Source organism: Cervus canadensis, chromosome 33 (genome assembly GCF_019320065.1).
Source record: "Cervus canadensis isolate Bull #8, Minnesota chromosome 33, ASM1932006v1, whole genome shotgun sequence".
In the NCBI taxonomy this organism is placed as follows: domain Eukaryota; kingdom Metazoa; phylum Chordata; class Mammalia; order Artiodactyla; family Cervidae; genus Cervus; species Cervus canadensis.
The window spans coordinates 29,435,817-29,451,917 of NC_057418.1; the positions used below are offsets into that span (position 1 = coordinate 29,435,817).

Sequence of the window (16,101 nt, forward strand, 5' to 3'; positions counted from 1 at the left end):
TTTTGGCACTTTATACTTTAACAAGTCCACTGAGGTCTAAAACCACATGCAGCTAAGCCCCCACCCCCTGGCAACTCACCCTGTCCTTTACTTTCATATGGCCCAGTCAAAAATATTCCTGACAGGTTGGTATGAGTAGTCCAAATTATAGACAAGTTTCAGGTTAGGAAAGGGCCCTATGTCTTTCTGTTAACAAATCTTATCCAATGAGCTATGGAACTTTAGAGTCCAGTAGAACTGGGGACCAACACCACCAGCCTCTTTTACAGGCTGAGTGGAGAAGGTTGGAGAAGTGGAGAATGGGTTCAGACTCCCCGTCACCAAGTGATGGGACGGAGATAACCCTGGGCCTTGTGACCATGTCTGTTCTCCTCACGTTCTGACTAGTTCTTCCACGTGGTGGCTAAAGCAAAAGCCAAAAGAGGATATAACAACCAGGTTATATAGGACAGAGAAACAGCTAAGTGTTTGAGGTATCTGATGTTCCCGTCAAGTCATTTCTCCTGTTATATTTCGGATTACAGGATTACACCCTGATCATCCACAGTTTCAACACGACAGCCCTCAGCTCCCAGCTCCATGGTTCTCTTCCCCGCAGCTTCCCAGGGGCAGCCAGCCTCCTGAGGTTGGAATCCAAACTGTCGAGCCCTGTCCTGGGTGTGCGTGCAGCTGCCCCTGCCCAGCTCCAGGTGTGGCCACGATGCCATCTTCTCTGCTGTCGTAGTGCCTTCCCTTTGGAGGCTCCCAGCCATGGCTGGCCTCTCATGACCTTAATACTGAACCAGGCAGAGGTTGTGGGGGTCACTGACCTTAAATCACTCCTCCTCCTTCCCAGAGACCAATTCTGCATATCAAGAGGTGAGGCAGTTTTAGGACACCACCAGAAAAAAAAAAAGCAACTGCTTGCCTCCACAGTTGTTTAACTAAGGCCACTTTGGTGTCTTCTGGAAGACCACTGACTCCTCTGCTTATAGAAAAAAAACTGTACACAACTCCAGTTACCTACTTGGATAGGGTCTGGTCAGCACTCAGGGCTGCTTGAAGGACCCTCAGCACTGGTAGGATTGGCAGTGAGAATGAAGCTTCAAGTGTGGGCAAAGTGTGTAGCTCACTTACCTCCTCTCTACTCCTGGATGTGGGGAAGGAGGCAATGATGAAAACTCTTCCTTTTCAAAGCCATTTTCTCCTGTTGTTCAGTTGCTAATTTGTGTCCGACTCTTTGCAACCCCATATTCTGCAGCACGCCAGGACTCCCTATCCTTCACTGTCTCCTGGAGTTTGCTCAAACTCATGTCCACTGAGTCAATGATGCCATCCAACCATCTCATCCTCTGCCACCCCCTTTTCCTCCTGCCCTCAATCCTTCCCGGCATCAGGGTCTTTTCCAATGAGTCGGCTCTTCCCATCTTTTCCTTTCCAGAGTGAGTTAAGCAGTATTCTTGATTCCAGATGTCGCGTCAGGCATTACCTTTGCTCTGGAGCACTCAGTGGGGTGGGGAAGAGGAAGCAATGAGCTGAGCAGAGGCTCCAGGCTGTGGTGCTGAGGGAAGAGGAGGATCTCTCAGTAGCTCTCCGAGTGTCCAGCCCAGCTCCCCAGAGTGAAAGGAGAGCCATGGGTGGGCTCAAGGCCACTTCCCAAGGCAGACACTTCCCTGATGGACCACCCAGTTAGAAGGCTCTTCCTTATCTGAATCAAGTTCTGCTTCCATAAATGCACACACGTCAGTTCTTGATTTGGACCGTGTTTGGTCCAAAGTAGGATCTCAATAAATAATGAAAAAGGACTAGTACTCTCACCACATGATCATATTCACTGGCATAGTCTTCTGTTTCTTTTAGGTTAAACATTCCCATTTTCTTCAACAGCTATTGATAAAACAGTATAACATTATAATGGACTCCCCAGGAGGCTCACTGGTAAAGAATCCACCTGCCAATGCAGGAGCTGAAGGAGATACGTGTGTGATCCCCGGGTTAGGAACCTCCTCTGGAGGAGGAGATAGCAACCCACTCCAGAATTCTTGCCAGGATAATCTCATGGACAGAGGAGCCTGGTGGGCTACAGTCCATAGGGTCGCAAAGAGTCGGACATGACTGAAGCAACTGAGCTCAACTGCACACATAACATTATAATAGGGCTCCCAGAGCCCTTCCTTCCTGGTCACCTTTCACAGGTTGCGCTGCAACTTATCAAAGTCCTCCTCAAAACGTGACTGGTGGGACCCAGAGCAGAGAGAAGCAGTCTGGCTGGGCTGGCTCTGCAGAGTACAGTGGCGCATGGGTACACCTCCCCTTACCCTGAAGGCGGCTGCTGCTGCTGCTAAGTCGCTTCAGTAGTGTCTGACTCTTAGCGACCCCATGGACTGCAGCCCACCAGGCTCCTCTGTCCCTGGGCTTCTCCAGGCAAGAGTACTGGAGTGGGTTGCCATTGCCTTCTCCAACTCTGAAGGCTACATTTTCCTAATGAAGCTGAAGCTGGCACTGGCATTTTGGACTCTTGGGACATACTGAAAGACAAAAGGCTTGCATCTTATTCTCCAAAGGCTCTAGCTCCTGTGTTATGGCCATTTCCTGTCTCCCTCTATCTAGACCCAGGTTCCCATTGCCTGTGCTGAACATCTTGGTGGCAGAAGGGCTTGTGGCAGCAGAAGCTCTGGGCTCTGGATTCTGCCCTGGCCAGGAGGGAGGGGAGATGTGACTAGGGATGCTGGGTGTGAGGCAGGCAGGAAGGAGGCCTTGAAGGGAGAGCTTCTGGATCTTCAGTATCTGGATGTCTAAGAGCAATGTGATGGGGAGGGAGGGGTGCAGAGAAGCGAGGAGAGAGGACACAGAGACCCACGCAGGCACCCAGCTCTGATCGCTGATCCTTATGTCATCAGGCCCAGCCTTGGACCAGTGCAGCTGTGCTCAGACATGACACTAGCCCCACACTCCTTTACAGACACACAGCCAAACGTTGATGAGTGTGAAATATTTACATCGTCACCCAGTTGTCATAGTGATACCAGAGGCCCATCAGATCCAGTTTGAGTTCTGAGCTCATTGTGTGACCCAAGTCAGGTACAAGGATAGTATAACTTCCAAAGAAAGGTCACATATCTCTCAGAACTTTCAGGTACTTGGTCAGGGTAGTAAGAAGTTTATCTCGAACCTAGAGCTAAAGGACAGCCAGTTAACAGAGTCACAATCATGAATGTCATAGGACAGATGCTTTCCTTTAGTAATTATCATTCAACAGTTATTGGGGATTGATTTAATTTCTTCGAGTGTGTTGCCGAACTAATATTTAAAAGTATTTTAAGCATAATAAGATGAGAATTGTTGGGACAGTGGGATTCCAAAGGCCATTGGTAGCATCCCTATTGCCAAATCTTCTTAATTGCCCCCAGTTGCCTCAGATTTTAAATAATAGGTAATTTTTATTTCATAAAAAATTTGAAAGATTTTTTTAAGCCTAAAATGCTGATTTACAACTGATTCAATAGACCTCTGTAAATTAGCCTTCAAGTTAAAAATGTCTTTTTAAAAGATAATTAATTTGACTGTGCCAAGTCTTTGTTTCGGCCTGCAAACTTAGTTGTAGCATATGGGATCCAGTTCCCCCTGCACTGGGAGTGCAGAGTCTTAGCCACTGAACCAGCAGAGAAGTTACTCTCAAATGTCTTGAGGAAGCCATTTTCATCCTGAAAAGGCAGAGAGGGGGAATAGGGAAGGGGCTGGTGGAGGTAAGGGTAGGGAGACGAAGGACACCCACCCAGAGTGACAGGGAGCAGAAGAAACAGTAAGAACCAACAAGACATAGCATTTGGCTTGTAATAAATATTTAATAAACCTGAGCTATTATTTTGGGTTGAGTACCTATTTTATGTATCAGGCATTATACTAAGTGCTTTACATAAATTATTTCATTTAATTCTTTCAGCAGTCCTGTGAGGTAGATGCTGTTACTTGAATGTACTGTTAAAGAAACAGTGTTAAGCATATTGTTCTTGTTAACACTTGTTCCTAAGTGGTAGAAGCAGGACTTCTATGAAGATACTTGCTTAAAGACCATTCAAATCACTGTTCACACAGTGGGAAACTACAGAGGTGGAAGACAGACCTGGGAGACTTTGCAGTTTTGCTGAGAGCTGGCTGTATGTGGGCCCAACAATGCTAGCATAAAAGAGAATTTGTACATGTGAGCCGTAAGGAAAACTATAGTATTATGAGGAGAGTGGTTTCAAGGTTAATATTTTTTTCATTTTGCAGAAGAAAGAACACCCACGTTGTTCAGTCTTAATGGTAGTTAAATCATTGTTAGACTGTTACATTCTTTGCATTTGTTAAGTCAAGAAAGTTCTTCAACTGCATATTTTCATCTTTTCTCCTTTTGCTAATTCTTTAAGGTCTAACAGTCAGGGTCATGTTTTTCAAAATTTTCTCCAGGTCCTGACTGCCTGATCCAAGTTAGTGCACACACACACTCTGTGTGTGTGTGTGTGTGTGTGTGTGTGTGTGTGTGTGAAACAGACTTTTAAAAAATGTATATATTTTATTATTTTTTAAAAATGTATATATTTTAAATAATTATGGTTACAGGCTGTACATTTTGAGAGTAAGGGCCATATTGTATATACCTCCTTTGGTTGCTCCACAGACTTTAGTATAAAATTTAGCCCTCAGTTGAAGCATAATACTCGTTTCATTAAATGTGTATTATCTTTTATGTTTAAGGTATTCTAAGACTTAAATGTAGTTTTACTTCTAAAAGGTTTCAAAATGAATTTTAGAGATGTTAGAAAATGTGATTAAATTATGCTCATACTTCTCTTGAACACATTTTACTTATGTGCATATGCTGGTGGGGCAAATATTGTTTAAAAGTTAACTTTAAAAAAAATTAAAACAATCTAGGCAGCACTTGTCAACATTTGTGAAATCATAGGCATGGAATTTCAGTTTAAAGACTCTAGTCCAACTTTTTTGATAACCAGAAAATCACAGACGCCAGAATTCTTAAAGCTGAAGCTGATTTGAAAATTTTGGCAAATAGGCAAAAATCGAAGAAAGCGGGGAAGGCGTGTAAAGATTGGCTGCTACATTTAATTATATAAGGCATGTTCGGACACGACTGAGCAGACTATGCACGCACGCAAGCCTCAAATAAAAAGGATGCCACTCTCATCTGTTTTTTTTTTTTTTTTAAACTACACATACGTAAACAGTCACACAACCATCAACGCTATTTCTGTGTATGTGATGGAAAATGAAGGACAGGTGTATCAACTTTCTGTTCCTAGCTGGACATCAATTAAAGAGCGGGGGAAAGGCTGTGGATGCTTTTTCACTGTGTGAGTTAAAATGAAGCTATCCAGTCTTTTCCCCATAAGACCCACTGAAAAAAAGAGATACAATATTTCTGAGATTATCACCATCAAAGGCACTTCAGTGACTGTTTTCATGAAGACAGACGGTGGCTCCCTGCAAAAAGCAACGTGCGCTTTCTCGAGACTTTCAACTCCAGACCGAATGTGACATCCACGTCCGGCTCAAATGAAGCTGGGACAGCACTGGAACCTATTCCGTTCCTGGCTTAGGAAGGATTCCCTCAAGGGAGCGGGGTTCAGACTGGACTAGGTCCCCGCTGTTTTCGCTGCTGCCCAGGCGGTGTGACCGTTGGGAGGCGGGCTGCGGGATGTGCGCGAGTGACACGTGCGTGGGGCTTGAGTGCGCGCGCCGGTGGGTGTTCAGGGGTGCGTGTGTGAGCTGAGGGAGCGCCCGTGAGTGTGAGGGGCGGGGGCCGGCGAGTCTGCGGAGACGGGGGCTCCGCGCGTTGGAGGCAGGCGGCCGAGGAGCCGCGGCAGAGCGCCAGGCCAGGCTGGTGAGGCCGGCGGCGCCCCTCAGCCCGGAGCCGGCGTGCGTTAACGGTCTGGACGCGGGTCCCCGGCGCGGGGGGCGGGAGGGGGGCGCGCGAGGGCGCGAGGCCGGCCGGGGGGAGGTGCCTGCCAGCCGCTCCGGGTCACGTGGCGCAGTCACGTGGCGCAGAGCCGGGCCCAACGGCGGCGGCGGCAACGGCGGCGGCGGCTGCTGAGGGAGGCGGAGACTCGGCGGAGACGCTGAGGGAGGCGGCTGGCGGCGGCTGGCGGTGGCGGCGGCTGGCGGCGGTTGGCGGCGGCGCGGGGCTGCTGGAGGCGGAGGCGCGGAGGAGCGCGGGGCCGCCGCCACCGGCACCCGGAGGTGAGGCGGACGCGGGGCTGTTGTCACTGCCGTCCCGGCCCGGGGCGCTGCCGCCCTCGCGGTGAGGAGGAGGCGGCGGCGGCGGCGGGCCCCGACCGCCGGCCGGAGCGCCCTCGGGAGCCGGGGCGGGCGCTCGGGGCCCCCGGCCTGGCCCCTCTGCCGGGGCGCCTCGGGCGGGAGGGCCGGGGCGCGGCTGGCGGGCCCCCGCCGTGGGCTCTCCGGAGGGCGCGGTGGGGAGACGGTGGCCGACACCCGGGCTCCGGGCGGCGCTGGCTGCCGTTTAGCGGTTTGAGCCTTTTGTTTCAGTTGTCTCAGAAAAATGGGGCGATAGAGGAGCTGGGTGCGCGCGCGCGTGAGTGGGTGTGTGTGTGTGTGTGTTTGTGTGTGTAAATCAGGAGGCGTTTGGCTTGGAGCCATTTTTTTTTCCCCCCTGAATCGTGGAGACAGAAAACCCCTTAAAACGGTTCCCCCAGGGGACACGGTGCGGACCTTTTTCCTCCCCGGCGTCTGGACCGAGTGGATTTCCCTCCCGGCCTCTTGCCCACCTTTCACCCCCGCCCCCCACCTCCGTGAAGCCCCCCGAGCGAGCGGGGGAGTCTGCAAAGCGGCCCGGTCACCTGTCGTGGCAGCTGCATGGGAAGGCTGGCGCGTGTGCTGTCTGGTCGGTGCCGTTTCCTCTGGCAAATCACGGGGATTCCGCTCCGAACGCCAACCCTTCTTCCCCTCTTGCCTGCGCTTAAAAACAAAGTGCAGGATGCCGCCTCTGAAGTTTGACCCGTCTGGGCCAGTAGGGAGAGGTGTCTTACTTTTCCTTGTCACACCACTTCAAGGTTGGAAAGGTGAGGTTCTTCTCGCCATGTGGAAGGAAATTAGGGTGACCCAGCCCTGTCGGGGGCGGATGTGACTTACCTGCTAAAGGGCCATGGTGATCAGAAAGTCTTGGAACACTTCTTGTGGACAGTCAACTCCCCTTACAGGGAGCTCCGCCCTGGGTTTCTCCCCCTGGAGGGCTCTCCTCCTCTTGTATTTTGCAGTAGTGCAGCAGCACCTTAAGGATATTTAGTCGGGCTGGTCCTTAAAAAAAAAAAAAGCAGGGAAGATAATTTGTTACTGAGGTTTTGCAGAATGTGAAAATTCACCTGGGGGTCCCTTGCATTGTGTCTCAGGTATGCATTCCTTGGAGTTGGGTTCTTGCAGGCAGGGCCACTGGGAGTGGCGCTGTGGCCCTGGAGGAGGTTCACCCCTGGATCCCGGCAGCTCGGTTTGCTGGGGTTTGGCGTTGGGATGGATGTGAAGTGACAGGGCACCTTGCGCCTAGCCGCTGCGAACAGGAGGCGGCCTCCTGGACTGGCGACCTCGCAGGGTGGTTTGGAAGCTGATCTGAACATTGTACAGTGATAGCCAAGGCTTGTGTTAAGGGGATCTCAGCCGTCCCTTCTTATTTCTTGATAGTTTACTGTTGTGCATGTAAGTATATTAATAAATTTGTATAGCAAAATCTAGTGTTTAGTTCCTCAATTATGGCATAGTACTTAGTTTGTGTGAGAGTGGCTGGAGGATGTGAATTTCCTTGGAGAATTTTAAGTGCTCTATTTTAGTAAGGGCTGTGAAAGTAGCAGTGTTTCCATGTGATGGGGGAGGTGTTGACCTCTAGAGTTAGAAGTGTGTAATGATGAGTTAAGGATATAGGGAGATATATAGGGGGATTTTTTTTTTTTTTTAAACACAGTGGAGCTTTATGACCTGGGAGAAGAGTAGAGAGCCAGTACTTACTGTGACTGAGAAATAGTAATGAATTTACTACTGTTTATTTTAAAACTGACTTCATTTAGAAAAGATGTATCATATTGAACTTCTAGTTTTCATATGGAGCTGTGCAAGTGGCAGTTTGATTATTTATGTTTTCCCCACCACAGCTCCATACTTTGGCCACCTGATGCCAAGAACTGACTCATTGGAAAAGACCCCAATGCTGGGAAAGATTGAAAGCAAAAGGATAAGAGGGTGGCATTGGATGAGATGGCTAGATAGCATCACTGACTCAGTGGACATGAGCAAACTCCAGGAGATAGTGAAGGGCAGAGGAGCCTGGCATGCTGCCATCCATCTGGTGGCAAAGAGTCAGAGATGACTTAATGAGCAACACCACCAAAACGCTGGAAAAAAGTTTTTTTTTAATCCATGAAAGTATACGAGGTTCGTGAAACCTGTTTTACACTGAACCATCCAACACTGATGCTGAGATTCCCCAGTAAGGAAAGAACAATGACAACACAGCAGCCTTCTTTCAGGATGCATTTCAGCACTCTTGCTGTGATGGTCGCGGAGGTCTGAAAGAGAAGCCCAGGTGGTCTTTTGATCTTGCTGAAGGTTCACTGAATATTCGGATTTCTAGAAGGTTTTTCGAGTGCCTACTGTGCACAGGGCTAGGCTTGGACATTGTTCTTCATCTGTTTCACTGCATTTACAATATCAATTATAGACTTTCCTGTTCTCTTCTGTAGATGGAGAAAGACTGAAGATAGATTGAGTGACCCAACTATGCATGTGGTTCATCACATGCATTAAAAAACTGAGTAAAACTTCCGTTATGAAATGTCTTGATTTACTTATTTCATTGGTCCCTAGTTAGGACCCTGGGAAGTATTTTCAGTATTACCAAAAGCTTTCCCCAAATTGTACATTTGCCCTTAGTGAGACTGCAGGGAATATGTAATTCAAATGTCAAATGTCTTTTAATTTGGCTGGGATAATGTTAATTTAGTTAACTAAACTTTTAAACATATTAAACATTCTAAGTTTTTTGTGATGAAACATGCATAATATAAAATTTACTATGTTAAGCATTTTTAAATGTAAGATCAGTGACATTAAGTACTTTCACCTTGTTGTGCAGCGATCACCACCAGCATCTCCAGAACTTATTAATCTTCCTGAACGGAAACTTGTATCCATTAACTTCCCATCCTGGTCCGTCCTCCTCCTCCCCCTACTCCTGACCACCACCCTTCTACTTTCTTTCTCTAAGTGTTTGACTACTTTAGGTCCTTCATATAAGTGGGATCATCCAGTAATTGTCCCTTTGTGACTGGCTTATTTCACTTTGCATGTTCTCAGGGTTCACCCACTACTTCCTTTTTAAGGCTGAATAATATTCCGTTGTATGTATATACTACATTTTGTTTATAAATATTCTAAATTTTAACACTGAACATTAGCAACCGAGGTGCTTTCATGATAATCAAGAGCTCTCACTGAAAATTATAGATACCTTTGTTTAATTAAAACAAAATCAGATTAGTTGTTTTTCTAGTGCTCAGTACCTTTAAAAATATAGGAACGGTGGGGAATAAAGCTAAGATGTACATTATATCCTTGGTGGGTCCTGTAATTTCCCTTCCACGTGCATAGTGACATATGGTGTATCTTTCTGAAATTTGCAACTGATGCAGGTGATGTTTTTGTTTCCCACCTAATATTATAGCGATGATGTATATGGAGGAATATGAAGTGCTTGTCCTGAGGTATAGATTTTATGGTGGTGGTGGTGGTGGTGGTGTAGTTGCTAAGTCATGTCTGACTCTTGAGACCCCATCGACTGTAGCCCGCCAGGCTCCTCTGTCCATAGTATTCTCCAGGCAAGAATACTGGAGTGGATTGCCATTTCCTTCCCCAGAGGATCCTCCTGACCTAGGAATTGAACCTGGGTCTCGACCTGCATTGTAGACAGATTCTTTACTGACTGAGCTATGAGGGAAGCCCTATAGATTGTATAGGAAGGTTTATTTCCCTTTGTTTACCACTTTCTAGGGCTTCCCAGGTGGCGCTAGTGGTAAAGAACCTGGCTGCCAATGCAGAAGACGTCCCTGGGTTGAGAAGATCCCCTGGAGGAGGGCATGACAACCCACTCCAGTATTCTTGCCTGGAGAATCCCATGGACAGAGGAGCCTGACAGGCTACAGTCCACGGGGTCGCAAAGAGCTGGACACGACTGAAGCACCTTAGCATACCACTTTTTGAAATCATGCGTTAGTTCCCTGACATGCTCCAGTGGGGATGGAGGAGGGTTCTTTTCTGTCTTTTTTTTCTTCTTTTTCTGAGAATCTTTATGAATTCGTCTGTTTTAGTGTATATGATGTGTTTGAGTTCATTTCAATTAATGTCCTTTTGATGCTCAAATTGCTGCTGTACCTCTAGTCAGATAGACGTATTCAGGTTGGCTCTGAGTCCTTACGACACACCTCTAGTGGCCTGTAGTAGCTTTCTTGCTTTCTGGTGTGACGAAACATTCCAGGCTCATCCTGTACTCTTCCTGTTCCAAGGGAAGGGAAAGTAAATGATCAATAAATATATTAAAATGTTCAATTTTTCTAGTAATTAAAGAAATGAAATTAAAAGCAAAAATAAGGGACTTTCCTGGTACTCCCAATACAGGGGGCACAGGCTTGATTTCTGGTTGGGGAACTAAGATCCCATATACCATGCACTGCTGCCAAAAAAAAAAAAAGCAAAAATACGGTACCATTTGTAATAAACCAAATGTTTCTCCCTCAAATTCTTATGTTGAAACCCTGTCCCCCAGTGTGCTGGTATTTGGAGGTGGGGCCTTTGGGAGGTAATTAGGGTTAGGATGGAGCCCTCATGATGGGATTAGTACCTTTATAAGAAGAGAGATACCCAGAGAGCTCACTAACCCTTTCTGCAACATTTCCTTCCCCGCCCCTCACCATGCATAAAGAAGGGGTCATTTGATCCTATAGCCAGATGGCAGCCATTTAGAAGCCAAGAGAAGAGTCTCAAATGAAATCTACCTTGGAGTCTTAATCTTAGAGTTTTCAGCCTCCAGAATTGTGAGAAATAAGTTTCTGTTGTTTAAGCCACCGCAGACTATGGTATTTTTTAATGGCAGTCTGAGCCAACTAAGACACCATTTTTCAATGATTATATTGGCAATATAATTTAGACTCGATTTAGACCTTAATGGATGTGAAACAATTTGGTAAAGCTTGATATAAGGTATTATATTATTATGATTACTTCTGGTATGCCTCCTCTTGGTAGGTAGTCTTAATATTTGGGCATTTCCCAGTTTGGAATGGGAATAAGGATGATAGTAATTCTCAGTGCTGGTGAAAATGAAGGAAGTGTGTACTCTTGGTCAGATTTATAAGTAGATTTATAAACTGATGCACTCATTCTAAATAGCCGTGTAGAGTGTTAGTCACTCAGTCATGTCCGACTCTTTGTGATCCCATGGACTGCAGCCCGCCAGGCTCTTCTGTCCTGGAATTCTCCAGGCAGGAATACTGGAATGGGTAGACATGCACTTCCCCAGGGGATCTTCCTGACCCAGGGATTGAACCTGGGTCCCCTGCATTGCAGGCAGATTCTTTACCATCTGAGCCACACGGGAAGCCCACAATAGCAACTGTTATGTATCAGAACGTAAAATTCACATTTAACTCAGCAATTCCATATTTAGGAATTTATCCTGAAAAATAATAGGAAAAGTTAACAAAGATATGTATATAGTAAGAACTATTTACTGTGTGCAGTTATTTAGTAAATAATCTGAGTAAAGAACTGATTAGAGTACTTTGCATGCAGCCATTGAAAATAATGATATAAGTCTGTTTTAACCAGTCTGGAAAGATGCCCATTATAAATTATTGAGTGAAAAAGAGAGGTTACAGAACTATAGGCATAGAAAATGCTGGACAACTAGGCTTTGGAGGCCAAGAATCATACCTATGAGAATCTAGGCTTCAGGGACCGCTTAGTGAGCAATCTGTTTCAGGTGTCATGGTCTTGAAGACAGCACCCACTGATTTCATTCTAGTGTCATAAGATTTCATTTTCCTGGAGAGAGAATATGATCGGCCTTGTTAGGTAATTTGTCAGTTGCTCAAAGTTGACAGCACCACAAAGATGGAACTTGTTTTTAGAGTCCAGGAATCATAAGGTAGGAAAGCTTCTTGATGAAAGTGAAAGAGGAGAGTGAAAAAGCTGGTTTAAAACTCAACATTCAAAAAACTAAGATCATGGCATCTGGTCCCATCACTTCATTGCAAATAAATGGGGAGACAATGGAAGGAATGACAGACTTTATTTTCTTGGGCTCCAAAATCACTGCAGTTGGTGACTGCAGCCATGAAATTAAAAGATGCTTGCTCCCGGGAAGAAAAGCTATGACAAACCTAGACAGCGTATTAAAAAGCAGAGACATCACTTTGTCCACAAAGGTCTGCATAGATAAAGCTATGGTTTTTCCAGTAGTCCTGTATGGATGTGAGAGTTGGACTATAAAGAAAGCTGACCACTGAAGAATTGATGCTTTTGCACTGTGGTGTTGGAGAAGACTTTTTTTTTTTTTGGAGAAGACTTTTGAGAGTCCCTTGGACTGCACGGAGATCCAACCAGTCCATCCTAAAGGAAATCAGTCCTGAATATTCATTGGAATGACTGATGCTGAAGCTGAAGAAGCTCCAGTATTTTGGCCAGCTGTTGCAAAGAACTGAGTCATTGGTAAAGACCCTCCTGCTGGGAAAGATTGAAGGCAGGAGAAGGGGACAACAAAGGATGAGATGGTTGGATGGCATCACCAACTCGATGGACATGAGTCTGGGGAAACTCCAGGAGTTGGTGATGGACAGGGAAGAGTGGCGTGCTGCATGCAGTCCATGGTGTCGCAAAGAATTGGACGGGACTGAGAGACTGAATTGAACTGAATCAAAGGTAAGTTGGGGTACTTTTTTTAACTAAAGAAAGGGATGATTCCAGGAAGACAAGGAGATAGACACCTGCTACACATTCAAGTGGGGCTTCCCAAGTGTCGCTAGTGGTAAAGAACCTGCCTGCCAATGCAGGAGACACAAGAGACTCAGGTTTGATCTCCTACAGAAGGAAATGGGAACTCCAGTATTCTTGCCTGGGAAATCCTATGGACAGAGGAGCCTGGCAGGCTACACTCCATGGGGCTACAAGAGTCTGACACGACTTAGTGACTAAACCACCACCACGCATTCAGGTAAAATTAAATACATTCTTTGCTCAGAAACATTGAATTAATTACTACATCTCCATAAAAGACTACAAACTCTGATAAACTTGGTCTTTCTTTTCCTTTTAGCTTTTGTTTTTGTCATGTTAGAACCTATACAAGTGAATCACTTCTGTTTGATTTCTGTCTTTCATAGAAAATAGTGGGTCAGAATTAAAATTTTGGATTATTCATGGATTTTAAAAATTACACTGTTTTCCCTTTAAATGTGGTTAATTCAAAATGAGGTATATTTCGCTCATGTCAGTAAGCAGAAATAGAAGTCTTTGCATTTGTGTGGTGACAAGGATACCCACCTTTCAGAGAAGAGTGTTTTTAGAATAGAATGGAAAAGCAGTGTTTATGGAAAATCTCCAGTAGTAATGGAATAGTAGGTTGTAGAGTGTGGAAAATTATTTTGTAGGTGTGGAAAGATCTGTGCAGATAATACAACCTTACTTGAACATCTTTCTCACTGTTACTGTTTTTAATCAGAAGCACAATTAGAGTCAACATGGAAAGAGATTTGAGAAAGATAACACATACTACAGTTTAAGATTCATAAGTTCTCACTTTTTAAAAATTAAAGACTTAATTTAGACCTTAGTGGATGTGAAAGGATTTGGAAATGCATAATAGAAGTTACTATGTTGTTACAGTTATTTATGCTGTTTCTTTTTTGGTAGTCTTAATACTTGGACATTTTCTCCCTGTTTGGAATGGGCATGGTAGAGCTCCCGTTTAAAGTTTTTGTTGTATGATATCTGTTCATGTATGATTAAGACTAAGAAGTTGGCCTTTTTCAGAAATAATTTTTATGACAGCCTCAGCTAAGTCTCAGTTGTTGATCCCAAGCTTTTTACTAGTTGGGACACTCAATTTTATAGGCTCTTTGGTATCTGCCTTCTAAAAGTTTTGCTCAGTGTTTTCAAATTCTACTTAGATATAGACAAATGTCACTGGGTTCAGATTTTTTTCATCCAAATTGAATGTTTCTTTGACCAGTTTCTTGCAAACAATAAAGGGAAGATTAGTTTAGACTTCTGAGGCAGTTATACATGATGTGTGTCTGTTAATTTTTAGCCTCTGGCAAGAGAAATCAAGAGTCTTATGTAGAACATACTTTGAGTACTGTGTTGTTGCCCCCATACTTAGCTTTCCTTCATCTTTGGCTTTTAAGAGTATATAATACTGTCCTAGGGAAACACATGGCACTGTCAGTGATAGCCGTGACAAAATAGTGTTGTCAGAGGCCCTCCATGAGGTCCTCTCCATGAGGACATGCTGGTTAGTACTGGAATAGTTATAATATTCTTGAAAAGTTGATCACTAGTGATGGTACCATATGTTAAGAATATACAGGCTCATCCTCACCCATAAATCAGTTTCTTAAGCTTCAGACAGCCTCTTAGCTGGATGGGCAAATTCAGCTCCAACGGTTAGAATATCAGAATATGCATGATAAGAAGTTAGGCTAATGCTGTGGATGAAAAGCCTGCACACCCAGAGCTGACATTTCAGTTACTGTATGTAAATAAATGTTAAACATCAGAAAATTTGTGTATTACCATCTGTCATATATAAGAATGTCTTAAAAAAAGTCATACCTGGAATTAACTTACGTGAGAGAAAGGAGTTTAAGGAGGTTGGATAATGGGACGGGTAGGTGGGTGAATGTGGCTTAACTCAGGTCACGTTTTCCAGTGCCTACTAGTAGTTTGAATCCTTTTCATTTTTGTGCTTGCTATAAAGATGGCAATGAGAAATGTGAAACCCATGGCCCATGAAATGAGAAACCCGGTCTGTGCTTTCTATGTAGGAAGTTAACTTTTTAGAATTTTCTGATATCTGAATGATGAAATAAATTCTGTAATATTTGAAATGTTTGGAATAAAACACAGCAACTCTTAGTAGAAGATAGCTCACAGTTTGCTTATTCCAGTAGTAATAATTTTTAATACTTCGATGGAGTATGTAAATGTCACACACATTGTTTTGTCTCCTCACCCAACGGTGATTCTGAGGGATTTGGAAATAAATTAAGTTGTGTCGGATTGAGGTGCTGCCCAGAATCTAACCATTGTGGCTTACTCGAGCATCAGTTCCCAACCTTTTTGAATTTATAGCATCCTGGTTGTGTTTGATTTTGCATCTCCCTCCTCCTTACCATTCTTACAGCCATGACAGCCCAGATCTCTGTTATAAGTGGAGAGTAAAGTGCTGATATATGAAGTCCACAAATTATCGCCATAATTCAATTTTATCTAATTATGTCAACCTTTAATTTTAACTCATCAGTACTGAACCTTTTCTGGATGATTAACAAGCTGTGTGATTACAGTGCTGTATGGAATAGAATTCTTTAGGTTTTTGATCAACTCATTAATGTTGTTTTGAAAAATTTTGTAATACAGCATAGTAAATAGGGGGCTTCCCAGGTGGCGCTAGTGGTAAAGAACCTGCCAGCCGATGCAGGAGATGTTAGAGACGCAGATTCAATCCCTGGGCTGGGAAGATCCCCTAGAGGAGGAAATGGCAACCCACTCCAGTATTCTTGCCTGGAGAATCTCATGGACAGAGGAGCCTAGTGGGCTACAGCCCAAAGGGTTCGTGAAGAGTTGCACACTACTGAAGTGACATAGCATGCATACACAAAGTGAATAGGACTTGTATCTTACATATATTGATCTGCAAGCAATGGGATAGAGAAACCTTAAGTACCCTCCATCGTAGGTCCCTCCTAGGCTAAAAATGCTTTTCTTTACAGAAGTATGTATAGAAACAGTAATGTTTATGAGGTGCTTTGGAATCTGCTTTCTATGAATTTAGTGTAATAAATTTAT

The 16,101-nt window shown here is 44.7% G+C and overlaps 1 protein-coding gene across 1 annotated transcript in view; it reads left to right on the forward strand.

Moving 5' to 3' along the window:
- Positions 1 to 6,067: 6,067 nt before the first annotated feature.
- The window catches only part of TULP4 (TUB like protein 4), a 202,002-nt gene continuing 191,968 nt past the window's right edge, over positions 6,068 to 16,101 (forward strand). Inside the window, exon 1 of the mRNA XM_043457022.1 lies at positions 6,068 to 6,219. The gene's annotated coding sequence lies outside the window, so the exon portion shown is untranslated. The remainder of the gene's footprint in view (positions 6,220 to 16,101) is intronic.